Raw genomic sequence first — 11,757 nt, 5'->3', positions numbered from 1 at the left:
CAAATTAAGCTTGAATATAGAGGGTTTTTTTATACCTAAGCTTTGCATAGCCTACATGTAGACTGCACACACGCACGCACACACACACTCTCTCTCACTCACTCACACACACACACACACCATAATCAACATTATGTTTAACGTTGTGTGGAAAAAAAAATACTCTACCTGACAAGAGCATTAGGTAGTAAAAAATAATAATAATAAAACCAAAAAATCACACTGATAATAAAAGAATAGTTATGTTGAGTATGAAAACTCTTGTTCATGCATTTTACTTAGTACTTCATAATTGCCTACTGCATGTGTTGTATTCATTGATGCACTTGTGCAGGAGAGCCAGAGAGTCTATGGATGCTGCGAGGGGTCATTGCAGATATGTGTCAAGAGTAAGTGGATTCATGCATACATTTTTATAAAAGTCATTGTGAAGGATAGTACAGTATCTTACAGGAAGTGTTTGTGAACATTAATGAAGACTCTTTGTGTTTCAAAATTCGAGTTCAGATGAGAAAAACTTTTTGCATTGTGAGGTATAACTGTTCCTTTTCACTTCTTATTACCTACAGGTCCCTGTTTAATAAGTGAGGGCACATTCTGCGGATGGCATGACGGTGCATGTACTGAAAAAAAGGTAAGTGTTATGGATTAAAGTACATTCAGTCAATTCTCAGTTATTCAGAGCACACATTTGATGTTGTTATTAGCATTCCATTGCACTAATCTGTTCCTTCAGTATTTAGATGATGTGGTAAAGTGAGTAATTTTTCCCTCTCTATCATTGTAATATAACTAATTTAGGCTCTTCTGTGTATTTTGCAAGTGTTGGTGTTGCTTTTGGTGGTTGGTGTTGGATGATGGCGACGTGTGACTGCCACTCATCAGGATGAGAAAATAAACTCACCAGTGAGTAAACTTTCCTCCTGTTGACCTCTCCTAGCTGGCTAGGTTGAGGTTTTCAAAGCAAAACATCAGTAAACATTGTGGAAATGATGGAGAAGATGAGCACCAAATCAGCCAGCATCCTTCAGGCTGATATACAGGTATAAATCAGACAACCTTCGTGCCGCGTCAGTTTCCAATAGGACATTGAATGTATTTTGCTTTGATGTGCCGAAACTTGGCTAAATCCTGTACAGCACCATTCAACCATGTGACTCTTTCTACCTGCTGATCTGATGGAGCAGGTGACTCTGGGAGAGTGAACAAGGACTGGTGTGACTGTGGGAATGTGAGCTGCTGTCCTGTTCCTGCTATGGACCTGCTACACACCATTCAGAGGCGGCTGCAGAGTAGACTCACTGCTGGTTTTGCAGGAGGAGCCACCATCTTGTCAAGTTTGTGATGTGTGGATAGTTACGTCATTTCACAACCAGAAGCCATCGATTATCACAGCCATCCAGAAACATACAAATGTTATAAAGCAGCAGCCAACAATATAGGAAGATTAAATAACAGCACAACTGATGGTATCACATTTCACTGCCTTGTATAATTCCATGTCACAAATAAATGATGGATTAATAGATATAAATAGACACTACAGTATCTGTTGTTATCACACAGAAGTTGGCTTTATTAATTGTAATATATTTAGATTTTACAGGAGCAAGTATCTGGTGGCCAACAGAGGAAGGGCTTCTCATAACACTGACTTCAACACTAACTGTGTTTTCCTCACCCAAAACTTCCAAAACAGCTTCCAGAGTGAATAAATCATAAGACGCTGGCTCGGTGTCTCAGTGTGTCTGGGTGGAGTAAACAGAGCTGATGATGTCATCCAGAGGGTCACCACCCTCACAGGGGTGCACTGATGCCAGGGGACAAATACCTGTTTTCAAGTAACCACTAGAACTTTTGCTTGGTTGATTGTCATCCACTTTCCACGGGAATGCTCAAAATACTCTCTTAAACTGCATTTCTCTTGTAACAGTTTCCACTTGGAGCCACAGTTTCAGTGTTTTTATCCCATTCATTTTATGTCTGCTCATAACAGTTTGGTTCATAACTACTGTAGTCATGGATATGATGCAGGTTAATACTGAAATAAAATATCACTGGAAAGGCAAAAATAAAAAATTATTTTGGATTACATGACAGAGATCTCAATTTTCATTTTGTCAGTATGTTAATGCTAATATATATATATATATATATATATATATATATATATATATATATATATATACATATATATATAATTAGGTATAGAAGACCGTTGTCATCCCATCAAATATCAGTTTTCGTAGAGCGTTCACAAAGTGCGCATATGGAGGTCAGGGTGAACGGATAAAGTTCACAAACAAACACAAGACTTGACAAGACACATTATTATCAAACCACGTCAGGCTGGGAACAGTAATAGAACAAATTTAAATTGTGCTATCTTGAGGAGGAACGCTTTGAATCATTAAGTACAGCTGACAAAATGAAAAGTAACAGCCAACTCACTAATGGTTTAAACCATAATCACAAAGATGACATTAACCAACATAAAGCACAATGTTCAGAACAGACACATCATAAACACTGCAAAAAGTGACATTTGCGTTTTGGAACATTAAACAGCAAACTTAACTGCAAACTAAAAACTTTTCAGTCCAGATCTAAGTATGATTAGTGCGAAATGGTCATAACAGTTACTAAAAGCTTTTTATTTTGAGAGCTAGTTGCCCCAAAACATGAATACATTTTGATTATAAATTGCTTTTCTTTTTTTTGTAATAGTTCTATAATCGCAATATTTCACTCCAGGGTGTGCTTTCAAAAGCATACCCTCTCATGTAATATTGCTTATGAAACGGGGTGTGTATGAACCCAGAAGCAGTACGCCAACACTCAAAGTCAGTTGGTAATAAGCTTTATTATCGCCAACACAAATAAAGATCAGCTCACAAATGTTCAGTCCGTTCTTCGGTGAATTAATGTCTCTGGCAATCCAGCGAGGTGAAGACACGGCTGGAACTCACTGTGGCTGGAGAGTAGGAAACCCCGTAGCTAAGAACCGACAACACGTGTGGAACGCGTCGGAAAACGCTGGGTAAATGGTCGAGGGACAGGCAGGAGATCCGTGGCCGAGAAACAGTCCGAGGATGCAACGGGTACTGCCGAGGAGCAGGCTGAAGGATCGTCGTGGTCGAGCGGGGAGGTCTTTGCCAGTGAAGCCGTCAGAGATGCAGAACGCCGAAGCGAAGCACGTGGTCAGGGACAGAAGGCAGGTAGGTACACCGGGTGGCAGGCACGGAGGGTTGGTCGGGAACAGGCTGAGTCGGCAACAGGAAATCTGGCAAAGGAACGCTGGAAAGTCATGCATGGCAGAGGAACAATCTGGCAAAGAGTGAGTGAACTGGAGAGTCTTAAATACTGCACTGATTGGAGATGAGCTGCAGCTGAGGGGAGAGCAGGCTGCAGCAGTGGGCGTGGTTAGCAGGTAGAGCAGAGCAGAGTGAGGTGAGTGGAAAAGTACTGGCAGTGAAGGAGAGAGGAGAATGCAGTGAATCATGACAGGAACCCCCAAGGGACGGCCCACGCACGCCCCAAACCCAAAGTCACAGAAGCCGGGCGGGCGTGGGGGCCCCGGAAGGAGGATCAAAACTCCTCGGACATGGCGAAGCCCGTCATCGACGCCATCGACATCGTCGTCATCGTCGTTGCCGCCATCACCGTCGTCATCACCGTCACCGTCGGTAAATGCCAGCAGGAGGATCCCTCCCGGCGGCACGGAACCCTGGAACAGATCCCCAAACCAGAAGGGCCAGGGAAGGAAGCGGAGAACGGCAGGAACGGACGACCCACGACCAGCAGCAGCATCGGGACGGCTCATGGATGACGCCTATGGAAGTCCCTCGATGAGGCGGTGATCGAGGACCTGGCGAGCTGGAAGCCAGGATCGTTCCTCCGGACCGCATTCTCCCAGTCGACGAGGTACTGGAGACCCCTGCCGCGGCGCCTGGACCGAAGGAGGCGACGGACCGTGTAAGCCGGTGCCCCGTCAATGATCCTAGGTGGAGGAGGCGGCTGAGCGGCAGGCTGCAGAGGACTCTCCCGGACCGGTTTGATCCTGGAGACGTGGAACGTGGGATGAATTCTCATGGCACGGGGTAGCGTCAGACGGACAGCCACTGGGTTGATGACCTTTTCAATGGGGAACGGGCCGATGAACTTAGGAGCCAGCTTTGGAGTCCACCCTCAGCGGAAGGTCCTTGGTGGCCAACCAAACCCGTTGACCCACCTGGTAGGGGGGAGCCTGGGATCGGCGTCGATTAGCCAGGAGTAGCGACCCTGCGGCCGCAACAACGTGGTCCGGGCCTGGTTCCAGGTCTGGCGGCAGCGACAAACAAAGTCCTCCACCCGAAGGGGTAGGCCGTCACTCTCTTGGGCAGGAAACAGAGGAGGCTGGTACCCATACGACACTGGAAGGGGAGAGCCCGTGCAAGCTCTGAAGGGTGTTGTGGGCAAATTCCACCTGCCAAGAGCTGGGCGAAGACCAGGAGGCGGGGTGAGACGAGGCCATGCAGCGCAAGCGCCGTCTCCATCTCCTGGTTCATCCGCTCAGTCTCGTCTGCGTTGGATTGGGGTGGTACCGAGGACAGGCTGGCGGATGCCCCAAAAGACGGCAGCAGAACTCCTTCCAGAATGCTGGCGAACTGGGGCCCTCGATCGAGACCACATCAGAAGGGATGCCGTGCAGTCGGATGACATGCTGGAGGAGCAATCCCGCTGTCTCCTTGGCAGAGGGAAGCTTGGTGAGGCACCAGGTGCGCCATTTTGCTGAACCATCTACCACTGTCAGGATGCATTGGTGTTACCTCCTGACAGTGGTAGACCGGTAACGAAGTCCAGGCGATGTGGGACCATGGGCGATGAGGAACGGAAGCGGGTGCAGATGACCAGCAGGAGACTGGCGAAGGTCTTACATTGTGTACAGACCGGACAAGAGTTCTAAAAGTCTCTGGTGTCGAGGATCAATGTGGGCCACCAGAACCGTCGTTGCAGGACCTCTCTCGTTCGGGTTGATACCAGGATGACAGGTGAGGCGAGATGAATGGGCCCACTGAAGCACCTCCCGACCTGAACCCCTCTGGGACGAACAACCGGTTCTGGGGGCAGGAACTGGGACCCGCTGTTGTTCCAAGGTCGACAGGATACGTTCCTCAATGTCCCATGTGAGGGATCCCAGGAGTTGGGAGGCAGGAAGGATGCTGTCAGGAGAGAGGACTCCTCCTCCTCCTTCAGGAACTGGCGGAAAGGGCGTCAGGCTTGACGTTACGGGAGCCCAGGCGGTATGAGAGGGTGAAGGTGAAGCGGGCAAAGAACAGGGCCCAATGGGCCTGGCGAAATTGAGTCTTGGCGTGCGAATGTATTCCAGGTTCTTATGGATCGGTCCAAAGCGAAATGGAACCCTGGCACCCTCCAACCAGTGTCGCCACCTCCAGCGCCAACTTCACCGCCAGGAGTTCACGGTTGCCGATGTCAATGTAGTTAGCGCTCCGCTGGGGCTGGGGTCAGCCGTGAGAAGAAAGCGCATGGGTGCAACTTCCCATCCTCACCAGAGCGTTGCGAGGATTGCTCCACTCCCACATCCGGCGTCGACCTCCACCACGACTGCCCATCTGGATCGGGATGAGGAGAATGGGAGCAGAGCTGAGCGCCCCTTGAGGTGTTCGCCAAGGCTTTGTCAGCTTCAGAGGACCAAGCGGAACCGGACCTTGGAGGAGGTGGGGCTGTGAGAGGTGCCGCCATCGTGCTGTAACCCCGGATGAATCTCCTGTAGTGGCGAACCCAAGGAACCGCTGTTGCAGCTGCTTACGGAATCAGGTACTGGCCATGATGTAACGTGGAGACTTGGCGGGATCCATCCTCAAACTGTTGTGACCGATGATGTATCCCAGGAAGGAGACTGAGGATGCGTGGAAGTCACACTCCTCCGCCTTTACATACAGGGAGTTCTTGAGGAGGAGCTGTAACACAGTCTGAACATGATGGGACGTGTTCCTGTTCTGGACGGGAGAAAATCAGGATGTCGTCCAGATAGACAAACACGAATCTGTTTAGATGGTCTCTCAGAACGTCATTAATCAGGGCCTGGAAGACTGCAGGAGCATTGGTGAGTCCAAAAGGCATCACCAGATACCGTAGTGTCCAGTAGGGGTGTTGAAGTCGTTTTCCATTCATCCCCCTCACGGATGCGCACCAAGTGGTAGGCATTACGAGATCGAAAGCCAGGAATATGGTCGCCCCTGTAGTAGCTCTCAATGCAGATGCCATGAGAGGGAGGGGGTAACAATTCTTAACAGTAATTTCGTTCAACCCCCTATAATCAATACAGGGCCGCAGGGATCCGTCCTTCTTCCCCACAAAGAAGAATCCAGCCCCAGCAGGAGATGAGGACGGCCGGATAAGACCACTGGCCAGGGAGTCTCTGATGTATGTGTCATGGCCTCCCTCTCTAGCGGGAGAGGGAGTAGAGTCGACCCTTGGAGGGGCCGCCCAGGAAGAAGGTCAATGGCACAGTCGAAGGAGCGGTGGAGGCGGAAGGGAGGTGGCCCTGGCCTTGTTGAACACCTCCCCGTAGTCGCGGTACTCAGCGGAACCCTGAGAGGTCTGAAGTGATGCATGAGCGGTGACCCCCTTAGAATCTTGCCACTGTAGACAGGTCTGTTGGCAAGACGGACTCCATACCACCATCGAACCGGTGGACCAGTCAATGGGATTGTGTCGACGCAGCCAGGGTATCCGAGGATCAAAGGAGTTCTGGGGACCCTAAGGGCGTGGAATTGGATGGTCTCAAGATGGGTGCGGACAGGAGCATGGAGCACGGAGTAGTCTGATGGGTCACGGTTCCCAGAAGATGACCATCCAGGCGTTAGCCGGAACAGGGACGTGACAGGGAGACCAGGGTTACTCCCAGCTGACGCAGCCAGATCCTCGTCGATCAGGTTCACATCGGCACCAGAGTCAATAGCGTGGCCAGGGTGTGAGTCTTTTCACCCAACCGAAGCTGCACGTGTAACAAGGGGCGAAGACTGGAAGCAGAGTTCTGGGATCGGCTCAGCAGTATGCCCCTTTCTACTGCTGAGCCCCCCCTTTTACTGGACAGCCGGAACGAAATGTCCAGCCTGTCCACAGTACAGGCAGAGTCTCCCCGAGCCTGCCTCTCACGCTCCTCAGCAGTTAATCTGGTGCGGCCCCAACCTGCATAGCTCCGTCCCTCCCAGATTCGAGTCCGCTTGGAGCGTAGCCGGGGGTGGTGATGCCCGCTGGTGACCTGGGAACCGGTGGGACCCTCCCTCCAGACGCTGCTCCTTCCTCCTCGCCTGAATCCGCCTGTCCAATCTTGTGGTCAATTCGATGAGACCATCGAGGGAATGAGGGAGCTCAAAAGAGACCAGTTCGCCCTGATGTAAGGTGCTAGCCCGTTGAGGAAGGCATCGCACTGGGCGGCCGAAGTTCCAGTTACTCTGCCGGGCCTGAGTCCTGAAATCAATGGCGTAAGTCGGCCACGACCGACCGACTTCCTTGGCGTTGACTCAGTAGGCTCTCGGAGGCGTCAGGACCCAAGGACACGGGACCAAACACTTTCCGTAGTTCATCGGCGAAGGCTTGAAATGAACCGCAGGGCTGGTGTACCTCTCTCCCATTCCGCTGTTCCCCATAATCGTGTTTCGGCCAGTGAGATGATTGATAGCGAAGGCTACTTTGACCCTCGGTGGCGAATGTATGTGGCTGAAGAGCGAACAGGATGGAGCAGTTCGTCAAAACGGATTGCAGCCCTCTGGGTCTCCAGCGTGAGTTCCGTGTCCCCACCGGGTGCGGGTGCGGAACTGGGAGGTGGCGCCGAGTTGGGAGCCGTCGCAGCAGGGTTCGAACCAGGAACAGCGTGTTGAGTCAACGAGGTCGCCATCTGTTGAACCTGATTAGCCAGCAGTGTCAAGGCTCTCTCCAACGCCAAGGCGGAATGGCGAGCCTCAGCCGCGTTAGAGGAGAGCTGAGCCTCATGTTGCTGGAGCATTCCCTCAACACGGGCTAAGCGAGACCTGCAGAGTGCTAGGGTCTGCTGGGTCCATTGTTGGCCAGATTGTACTGAAACGGGTGTATGAACCCAGAAGCAGTACGTAACACTCAAAGTCAGTTGGTAATAAGCTTTATTATCGCCAACACAATAAAGATCAGCTCACAAAATGTTCAGTCCGCTTCTTGGGTGAATTACCCAATTAATGTCTCTGGTAATCCAACGAGGTGAAGACAACGGGTTGGAACTCACTGTGGCTGGAGAGTAGGAAACCCCGTAGCTCGAAGAACCGACAACACGTGTGGAAACGTCGTCGGGGAAAACGCTGGGTCGTGGTTGGGGACAGGCAGGAGATCCGTAGCCGAGGAAACAGTCCGAGGATGCAACGGTACCGTCGAGGAGCAGGCTGAAGGATCGTCGTGGTCGAAGCGGGAGGTCTTTTGCCAGTGAAGCCGCCAGAGATGCGGAACGCACGGCTGGCACGTGGTCAGGGACAGAAGGCAGGTAGGTACACCGGGTGGCAGGCACGGAGGGTTGGTCGGGAACAGGCTGAGTCGGCAACAGGAAATCTGGCAAAGGAACGCTGGAAAGTCATGCATGGCAGAGGAACAATCTGGCAAAGAGTGAGTGAACTGGAGAGTCTTAAATACTGCACTGATTGGAGATGAGCTGCAGCTGAGGGGAGAGCAGGCTGCAGCAGTGGGCGTGGTTAGCAGGTAGAGCAGAGCAGAGTGAGGTGAGTGGAAAAGTACTGGCAGTGAAGGAGAGGAGGAGAATGCAGGAATCATGACAGCTTACAGTTTTTTCCAATTGCTAAAACACAATTTTGCAAACTAGGCTGATTTTATCAAAATATGGGCTGTGTTGTATGGTCCAAGGTTGGCATGACGGTGAAGGACACCATGCGTATTGGAGATGGCAGCGCATATTGTGATGTTCCCACCACGTTGGCCAGGAACATTTATAATGGCTCTGTGGCCAATGATGTTTCTTTCCCTTCTTCTGGTCTTTGCTAGGTTGAACCCAGCCTCATCTATAAAGAACTTATGTGGGATTGCATGAGCATCCATTTCCAGTACTCCCTGAAAACAAAGAACAAAAATCAGTCAATATGGTGTTATCGAGGACACTGGGAAACAATGTTGCGTGTAGTGTACTGCAGTCAATAATGTACTTACATCAGCATATCCGCATCTGAGCTCTTTTTTTCTTTGAGAGTTTCTCTGAAAAGGCACCTTATTTCATTCTGATTTGGTTTCATTTGAGAATGCGAGCCAATGTGGACAGACTGACTTGTTGAATGTTGTTGAATATGGTGTTGTCTCGGATGATGTGGCTTTGAATTTCTCGTAATCTGATTTCATTATTTTCCAAAACCAAGTTTACAATTGCAGCTTCCTGTACCTCGATGAACATTTCGCCCCTTCCTCCACAATGGTTGCGTTTCTCAGTCCACCAGAGTGTCCTTCTCAGACATCCGGTTCTCTTCCTCTTTGAAAAACTGCTCTTTCTCAGAGGCATTTTTCTTGATGGTCTGGATATCTTCGACCATCTGTTGGACCAGGGTATCCTTTTCCAAAATCAGGTCCTGCTGTTCTTTGAAAAACCTCTCTTTCTTCTTTCTCAGAAAGGTTGTTCTGTAGGGTCTGATTCTTCTCAGCCATTTCCTGGATCAGAGTGTCCTTCTCAGCCATTTGCTGGGTCAGAGTATCCTTCTCAGCCAGCAGTTTCTAAAGGCTGTCGCTTCTTTCCTTTTCAGCCTTGAGCTCAGCCTCATAGCAAGGTTGTTCTGATGTGAAGCTCCCAGGTGCTCAAGCTCTTGCTGAAGAGCTTCATTTTTATCTTTCTCAGCCTGGAGATCTACTGAAAACTTCTCTTGGCTGATAATGTAAGCCACTTTGCGGTCCTAAATTCTTTGCGCAGCACCTTCTTCTGCTTTGTTTTGATGGTGTTATGCACCTCAGTGGTGAGCCTCCTGGTGCTTATGGTCTCTGGATCACTAAGTCACTTCAGTCTCTCCAGCTTATTGCAGGTGTCCTTTCCTTTGTTTATGAACATTTATTTGAGGCTCTTTTGATGAGTCAGCTCCTGCTTGGTGCCTTCAAGTTCTTTGCTGAGCTGCAGCCTCATGCTATACTCCCAGCAGCATTTGGCCTGCTCTTGCTCCAAGAAATACCTCAGCTGACTCACTTGGTCTTGCAGGGAAGGGCCCTGGGGTCTCCTGTTGTTTGTCCTCTACTTCATGTTTCGCTGGTAGAAATTTCTTGTGTAAATGCAGTCTGTCACTTATGAACAGCTGTGTCTCTGTCTGTGATATGTCTCAGCTGAAAACTCATTGATAACACTACCAGAGCCCACATCTCAGTTCGAGCTAAAGGAGCCCTGCCTAAGCGAAGTCAAGGAAGTGTTTAGGAAAGCTAGATCCAGCTCTGCACCAGGTCCTATTGGAGTAACCTACAAGGTGTATAAGAACTGCCCTAAGCTACTACGATGGCTTTGGAGGGCCCTGAAGGTGATCTGGCAATGAACATGCTTGTCAAGGCAGCCAAGTGTCTGGTGCAGGGATTGTTGTGAGGACAGGGAGGAAGTGGAGGGCATCTGAGGCAGTTCAGTAGACAGAGTCTCAGCTGAAGCACAAGACCATCCTTGGAAGTGTGGTTCAAGGCAAAGCAAGGGGGTAAAGGACAGCAGGTACACCCCCGCTACAGCCAATCCCATCTGCTTTGTGAGGAAGGGACAGCACGCAAAGGAAAGATTAAAGCACAGCTAGTCGGTCTTCTCTCAACAGCCTGATATTGGATGATGATGGTTGACCTGGAGAGGCGACTGAAAATTCCACCACACATCACTCCACACTGAGACCCAATATCATCTTGGTCTCTGAGGCCACAAAACTGGTTCTGCTGGAGCTCACAGTACCCTGGGAGGACAGGCTGGAGGAGGCCCATGAGAGGAAGAAGGCCAAACATCAAGAGCTGGTGGGGGATTGCCAGAGGAAAGGGTGGAGGACCAGGTGCCTGCCAGTGGAAGTAGGCAATCGGGGATTTGCCAGTCACTCCCTGAGCAAGGCCTACGGAGTCCTGGGCATAAACAGTGTCAGCAGGAAAAAAGCCATCAGTAAAAACATGGTGGCAGCAGAGAAAGCTTCCAGATGCCTCTGGCTAAGAAGGGGGGAGCAGTGGGAGCAGCAGAATGCCACTTGGACACAGGCTGAGGTCTGATTAGTCTTGGTCGGGTCGCCGAGACAAGGGTGTATGTTGTAAGACCTGAAACACCCAATGACTCCAGAATACAAGATAGATAGATAGACAGGATACAAGACATGACAGAATTCAAGTTACAGTATTGCCAAAGCTAAATCACTCATTATTGAATAATTATATTTTAACACATGAAAACGATATAGATAATCACAAAATAAATACACTTTGAACACACTCTTTTACAGCTGTAATCAGAGTCTTCGACATTTTTCAGGTCAGCTAACAGAGAGAAGGAGTAGGGACCCCCTAATACATATTGCATAAAACTTGAATTGCAGCCTTAAGTGCTATGTGTAAATGTACCATTTAATGGTGCATACAATAATACAAGGTACAAGGTAACTTTATTGTCATTTTTCTTAAATGTAGTTTAAAAATAAATGAAATTTTAAGGTGATCATAAATCCTACTACATCTTTTTGGCGTCGAAGGAGGCGTTAAGAAGTCTCACTGCCTGGGGAAAGAAGCTGCTCTGTAGTCTGG

The 11,757-nt window shown here is 49.6% G+C and overlaps 1 long non-coding RNA gene across 1 annotated transcript; it reads left to right on the top strand.

Annotated features, from left to right (window-relative positions):
- The first annotated feature begins 216 nt into the window (after positions 1-216).
- On the top strand, positions 217-2,030 carry LOC148188457 (uncharacterized). The gene is made up of 3 exons (XR_015777755.1): positions 217-389; positions 570-1,043; positions 1,188-2,030. It is a non-coding gene; the product is annotated as an uncharacterized LOC148188457 (long non-coding RNA).
- Positions 2,031-11,757: the final 9,727 nt, after the last annotated feature.

This window comes from Plectropomus leopardus, chromosome 10 (genome assembly GCF_026936395.1).
Source record: "Plectropomus leopardus strain MGB_pleo_1.0 chromosome 10, ASM2693639v1, whole genome shotgun sequence".
Classification (NCBI taxonomy): domain Eukaryota; kingdom Metazoa; phylum Chordata; class Actinopteri; order Perciformes; family Serranidae; genus Plectropomus; species Plectropomus leopardus.
This window is presented reverse-complemented; position numbering and strand designations above follow the sequence as displayed.